The sequence below is a fragment of the Haliotis rufescens genome, unplaced genomic scaffold (assembly GCF_023055435.1).
Source record: "Haliotis rufescens isolate VD_foot unplaced genomic scaffold, xgHalRufe1.0.p SCAF_17, whole genome shotgun sequence".
Classification (NCBI taxonomy): Eukaryota; Metazoa; Mollusca; class Gastropoda; order Lepetellida; family Haliotidae; genus Haliotis; species Haliotis rufescens.
The window spans coordinates 13273651-13280971 of record NW_025963857.1 but is presented as its reverse complement, the minus strand read 5'-3'; the positions used below and the strand labels follow the sequence as shown (position 1 = coordinate 13280971).

At 40.4% G+C, this 7321-nt stretch overlaps 1 long non-coding RNA gene across 3 annotated transcripts; it reads left to right on the top strand.

Moving 5' to 3' along the window:
• The first annotated feature begins 312 nt into the window (after positions 1-312).
• LOC124140832 lies at positions 313-4255 on the top strand. Of its 3 annotated transcripts, none has more exons than XR_007221728.1 (2): positions 313-792; positions 939-4255. It is a non-coding gene; the product is annotated as an uncharacterized LOC124140832 (long non-coding RNA). The 3 variants fall into 3 exon arrangements; XR_007221727.1 differs by having other exon boundaries at positions 887-4255; XR_007221726.1 differs by having other exon boundaries at positions 835-4255.
• Positions 4256-7321: the final 3066 nt, after the last annotated feature.

Genomic DNA, 7321 nt, shown 5'->3' with positions numbered 1-7321 from the left:
ATTTTTTTATTAAAGAAGTAGTAGACCGGCTTCATTTGAGGAATAAAAGTTTTAGATTTTGCTGGTGGAATGTATAAGTCATTTGAGATCATTGTTTGTAGATCATTGGCCTCACAACTGCACAGGGTCACTGGGTAGCCTAGTGGTTAAAGCGTTTGCTCGTCATGCCAAAGACCTGGGTTCAATTCCCCTCATCAGAACAATTTTCGAAGCCCATTTCTGGTGTCCACCGCCATGATATTGCTTGAATATTGCTAAAAAGTGGAGTGAAACCATACTCACTCACTCACTATCTCACTCATAACTAGACGCTGCTCATGATGTCAATCACTGGGTCACTGGTCCAGACTCGATTATTTTACAGACCGCCGTCATATAGCTGGAATATTGCTGAGTGCGGCGTTAAACAACAAACAAACAAACAAACAAACAAAACTAGACGCTGAGTGAAACAATTTGTACTCAAAAACCTACCACTGCAGGTATTCTCAATAACCCATCACTGCAGGTATTCTCAATACCCATCACTGTAGGTATTCTCAATAACCCATCACTGCAGGTACTCTCAATAACCCATCACTGCAGGTATTCTCAATAACCTATCACTGCAGGTATTCTCAATAACCCATCACTGCAGGTATTCTCAATAACTCATCACGGCAGGTATTCTCAATACCCATCACTGTAGGTATTCTCAATAACCCATCACTGCAGGTACTCTCAATAACCTATCACTGCAGGTATTCTCAATAACCCATCACTGCAGGTATTCTCAATAACCCATCACTGTAGGTATTCTCAATACCCATCACTCTCAATAACCCATCACTGCAGGTACTCTCAATAACCTATCACTGCAGGTATTCTCAATTACCCATCACTGCAGGTATTCTCAATAACCCATCACTGTGGGTATTCTCAATAATCCATCACTGCAGGTATTCTCAATAACCCATCACTGCAGGTACTCTCAATAACCCATCACTGTGTGTATTCTCAATAACCCATCACTGCAGGTATTCTCAATAACCCATCACTGTTGGTATTCTCAATAACCCATCTCTGTGGGTATTTTCAATAACCCATCACTGTGGGATTTTCTCAATAACCCATCACTGCAGGTATTCTCAATAACCCATCACTGTGGGTATTCTCAATAACCCATCACTGCAGGTATTCTCAATAACCCATCACTGCAGGTATTCTCAATAACACATCACTGTGGGTATTCTCAATAACCCATCTCTGTGGGTATTCTCAATAACCCATCTCTGAGGGTATTCTCTAGACTAACATCTAGTCTCTGAAATGAACACATCCTACAGTGGCTAAATTATTGTTATAAAACATAATAAGGAGCTGAGAGACTTACATTCTGAACACATGTATACCTGACATTTTCAAAAATTATATAGGTGCAATATGTTTCTTAAATATGATTAATAAGAACAGGGTTACAGTGTTATGTAACAATATTCATTATGGGAAGTAGTGTATTTTGGTATTAAAATTTTAGAGCCAGCTTTAGAAGCAATTTAGTCCAGTACATATCTTCAGGTTTCAAGTTTTGTGTTTTAAGAATTGTGGTGCTTTTTAAGTTAGTATTTAAAGGGATTCAAGTTTACTTGTTAAAGAAATTCACTCATGTGGGGAGTCAAACCTGGTCCTTAGGCGTGATGAGCAAACACTTTAACCACTACCCCACCAGCCTGTTTCAGTGAGACACAAGATATATGAATGAAGATTCACAAGGAATACAGAAGATGAAATCCGCTTGTTTCGTGTCTCTATTCACATTAGTTACAATTTACCGTATTTCCTATAATAAGTGTCAGCCTCTGATAAAGAGGACAGTCTGGGTTTTTTATAAATGAGATTTGATAATGGCCTGTTGCCCCATTTTACAAAGCGATCATAGCACTGTGACTATTGCAACCCCTATTCCTAACATAAGCTTATTACAGCCGTAGCCCTACAATCGCTTTGTGAAACGGAGCTCTGTCCCCTACGGCTAATGATTCCTCCCCATTACATCAGACTGTTTGAATACTTTGAACATATTTACCCGTTTTATCCAAATGGTACATCACCGAAGCTTGTTTACTATTGTATGTGTGTAGTAAAGATACATCTCACTGATTTTCATCCATAGGAATTAACGAGAATGTTTTGACAATTATAAGGCTCTTGTTTGTTTTAATGTCTTCCACTGGGTAGCTGTGTATGAAGCATTTGAGAATGTCATCTGTTCATTGCTGTATGTCCCAAGAAATTTCTGTTATGCGTGTTTTCTGTAAATTTTCGTTAATATTGACAGAGCCATGTTGTTTGAATATCTGCTGTTTATTTAATGCAATGATTCATTCCATGCCTATAGATTACACGCCCTGATTATTTGAAATATGTGTTGTCAAGGTGGAAATTAGAAGGTTGGAATTGTGAAGATGGTACACATGATAGTCATGTTGTTAGGTTGATACATGCCATAGTCGTGTTGTGAAACGTGTTGACTCCATGGTCGTGTTGTGAAACGTGTTGACTCCATGGTCGTGTTGTGAAACGTGTTGACTCCATGGTCTTGTTGTGAAATGCGTTCACTCCATGGTCGTGTTGTGAAACGTGTTGACTCCATGGTCTTGTTGTGAAATGCGTTCACTCCATGGTCGTGTTGTGAAACGTGTTGACTCCATGGTCGTGTTGTGAAACGTGTTGACTCCATGGTCTTGTTGTGAAATGCGTTCACTCCATGGTCGTGTTGTGAAACGTGTTGACTCCATGGTCGTGTTGTGAAATGCGTTCACTCCATGGTCGTGTTGTGAAACGTGTTGACTCCATGGTCTTGTTGTGAAATGCGTTCACTCCATGGTCGTGTTGTGAAACGTGTTGACTCCATGGTCTTGTTGTGAAATGCGTTCACTCCATGGTCGTGTTGTGAAACGTGTTGACTCCATGGTCGTGTTGTGAAACGTGTTGACTCCATGGTCTTGTTGTGAAATGCGTTCACTCCATGGTCGTGTTGTGAAACGTGTTGACTCCATGGTCGTGTTGTGAAATGCGTTCACTCCATGGTCGTGTTGTGAAACGTGTTCACTCCATGGCCGTGTTGTGAAATGCGTTCACTCCATGGTCGTGTTGTGAAACGCGTTCACTCCATGGTTGTGTTGTGAAACGTGTTCACTCCATGGTCGTGTTGTGAAACGTGTTCACTCCATGGTTGTGTTGTGAAACGTGTTCACTCCATGGTCGTGTTGTGAAACGTGTTGACTCCATGGTCGTGTTGTGAAATGCGTTCACTCCATGGTCGTGTTGTGAAACGTGTTCACTCCATGGCCGTGTTGTGAAATGCGTTCACTCCATGGTCGTGTTGTGAAACGTGTTCACTCCATGGTCGTGTTGTGAAACGTGTTCACTCCATGGTCGTGTTGTGAAACGTGTTCACTCCATGGTTGTGTTGTGAAACGGGTTCACTCCATGGTCGTGTTGTGAAACGTGTTGACTCCATGGTCGTGTTGTGAAATGCGTTCACTCCATGGTCGTGTTGTGAAACGTGTTCACTCCATGGCCGTGTTGTGAAATGCGTTCACTCCATGGTCGTGTTGTGAAACGTGTTCACTCCATGGTTGTGTTGTGAAACATGTTCACTCCATGGTCGTGTTGTGAAACGTGTTCACTCCATGGTCGTGTTGTGAAACGTGTTCACTCCATGGTTGTGTTGTGAAACGTGTTCACTCCATGGTTGTGTTGTGAAACGTGTTCACTCCATGGTCCCGTTGTGAAGGCGGAACAGACCAAGGTCATGTTGTGAAGGTGGAACAGACCAAGGTCATGTTGTTAAGATGGAGCACTCTATGGTCGTGTTGTGAAACGTGTTCACTCCATGGTCATGTTGTCAAGGTGTAACAGACCTAGGTCATGTTGTGAACAGACCTATGTTATGTTGTCAAGATTGAACACTCTGTGGTCCTGTTGTCAAGGTGGAACACTATGTGGTCATGTTGTCAAGGTGGAACACTCTATGGTCCTGTTGTCAAGGTGGAACACTCCGTGGTCATGTTGTCAAGGTGGAACACTCTGTGACCATATCATATTCCCTATTGCATGACACCCAGTACTGTAGTCACAATAATTGCATCTTGCAACATTCCTTGCAAATGGATTTTACCTAAAACTGAAGACTGGACACTTGATTGTTTCCAGAGTGTCTGTAAATATATTCATGTGTGTTGTGCAATAAAACAAATTTTTCATCGATTAATACCAAAATTACATCTCATTAATCAGATTCCACCTTATATTTCATACCAGAGTGATTGAAAACCAGGGAATGTTTGGTGTGTACAACATATCAATTAATAATGATTGAGTGAGTGAATGTTGTTTAATTCCGGAGTCAGCAATATAATAGCTATATCACCTTGTGCATCAGATATGGGATATGGGATAGAACTTGGTTTTCAGCAATCCATGCTTTCTGTAAAAGGCCACTAACAGGATCGGGTGGTCAGGCTCGCTGACGTGGTTGATGCATGTCATCGTATCCCAATTGCGTGGATCAATGCTCATGATGTCAATCACTCGATTGTCTGGTCCAAAATTGATTTTTTTTTTTTACAGACCACCGTCATATAGCTGGAATATTGCTGAGTGCAGCGTTAAACAACATACAAGCATTAGTCTGCTATTGTACTGGTGACCTATTCAGTGCTGAAATATATCTAAGAAGAAGCATATGGGAATCGATTTTACCCAAACACACACACTCACGTAAATACATACAAGTAGTTTCTTAGACAATATCAGATTTAGTCGTCCTGTAGCAGATTCAAACAAAGAAATGCATCGCAAATATTAGGTTATGACGCTCACAAACATAACGCACACGCACGTAAATACTTGTACGCATACACACATATAGACAACGCACATTAACACGCCATACATCTTAGTTCAAGGATATGTCAAGGTGAGTCCATTGTCCACTCTGTACCCATGAGTGAGATAGGATCATGACCCGCATCCTTCCGGATCTTCCCCCGACATCAAGCTGACACACCGTGATAAAACTAGAATATTGTTCAAAGAGGCGTGAAACCCAACACTCACTCTTCTTCATAACCCCAGCGCATATCCATAGCATATTCTCAAAGGATAATGTAGCTTTGATCATATATACCCATTGACAGCAGGACATTAATAATAATAAAAATAATATCACTCATGATGAAAACAAGGCATTCCACAGTTTTCTTAAAGAAGCCAAGTATGTTGGACATACTCTCATGTCAGTGTTGATTTTGTTGATGGTTCTGTACTACTGGACGGTATTCAAATGAGTGTCAACCAAGGGACGTGCCATATCAAATCGGCCCAGACTCGGCCCAGTTTTATGAGAGGCTATCTGAACGACCACTGCATCCAGTTTATGTGGAATGTGTTGAGAGTCCTTCGCATGGATGAAGTCGACTGTCCTGAAAAGTGAAAAAGAAGGCTTTCCGTTTGCTGCTCAAGGTTCTACTACACCAAATCAGAACCAGTTTGGACAGTGCGAGTGCGGTTTTCGTAGGGAGCCTTCAGTGTAGATCGAGAGATATCTGCAGGCTGTGATTGGAGCATATTCTGTAAGATTTTTATGTCTTTCAAATGTATCTCCATCCAGTTATTAAAACTGACCATGTTTTTCTATATTTAGTACTGTCTTTTTCAACATGATGACTTATGCTGAATGTGACCACAGCTATTTTCAAGTAGGTGACATTTGGTGCGAAACTGGGGGTGGTGTGTTTAGCTTCCGGTACTCGGAAAAGGAGCTGACTAAGCTAGTAATTTTTATTTTTTTTATTGCTGCTCTAAGGCCAAACTGTGCACACACATACAGGTAATAGCTGTTGAATGCTTAGTTATTTAAAAAAAAATCATAACGTTACTATAGAAGTCTATGGGAAAACATTTGGTTGTGTGTAACCTCAAGACCAGTCACTTCCAGCTCGAAACCGTCAATGTGTGATTTTGCATCAAAATGTAAATATGAAATGTAGAATATGCCATGTTTGTTTGTTTGCTAGTTTGCTTGTTTGTTGTTTAACGCCGCACTCAGCAATATTCCAGCTATATGACTGCGGTCTGTAAATATTGTCAATGAGACTGTCCAACACATTGTCAACTTTGGCACAAACACAGTATCTTAAGCGACATGATGGTGTAGCTCGATCATTTTATTACTGTTTTCGCCATGCTTGTGGTTTTGATACAGAGGTCCATCCATGGTACGACCCGGAATATGTAGAGGGCGTCATGGAAAATGATAAATTTAATTCTTTTTGGAATAGGCCCGTTTACAGCCTCAGACGTACTCAAGCCAACAAACCTTGTCCTTTTTGATAAATCCAATGAAATCATTTATATCAGTGATTTTTCTGTCTCTTTTTACACTAATGTGATTGACAAGATTCAGGAAAAGCATGGCAAGTATGCGGACATCGCTTTCGAAATGTCACGCTTGCATCCCAGGTACCAAGTTGTCCGCCTCTCCATTGTTCTCGGTGCCTTAGGTTTGGTACCTCCCGATCTGTTGACTGACATTGGGAGACTATCCGCGTTTGCTACTTGGCCCTTCTGACAATCTGACAAAATGTTCGAACAAACAATTCACATATCTTGACTGACCAGTGAAGCGTGATATTATCTAAATGCATATTTCAGTGAAAGAGTAAATCACGCCTTGATTCTATCCCCTTTTAATTAATGGACACGTGAAGCCATATTGAAAACCAATTTTTATGCTCTTTACTCAAAATGTAATGACGTTTAGTGTATGTGGAGTGTAGAAGTCGGATTCAACATATACATTCAGTTTTTCGTTGCATTATATTTTGACATTTGTATTTTAATCACACTCTCAAATTTGCATTTTCGGGTGTGTAAATACCATCCTCTGTCGGATTGTGGAAGCTATATTTTGTCATGTATACTTCTTCATTTGATGGCATCATACTTTGTTCAAATCATTCGAATTTCATTGTTTATTTTATTTTGCCGAAAACATTAAGAGATGGAGATTTCACAAAAAGGTTTTGTTCTCAAGAATCACAAAGTTTAGATAGCAGAACCTTGATCAGAGAGCATGATAATGACAAACGAAAGATTCAAGGCATAATGGTAATGTAATGTCGGTAGACACAGGTGAATTTGCCAAAACAAGTCTTTTCTCTACTTTGCTTAGAAATATTCAAAGAAGAGAGCAAGAATAGTGGAGTCATAAAAGTGTATGAATTGGTTTCCCTGTGAACATGCGGCATGAGTTCGGGAATTGTTTTGCCTACAT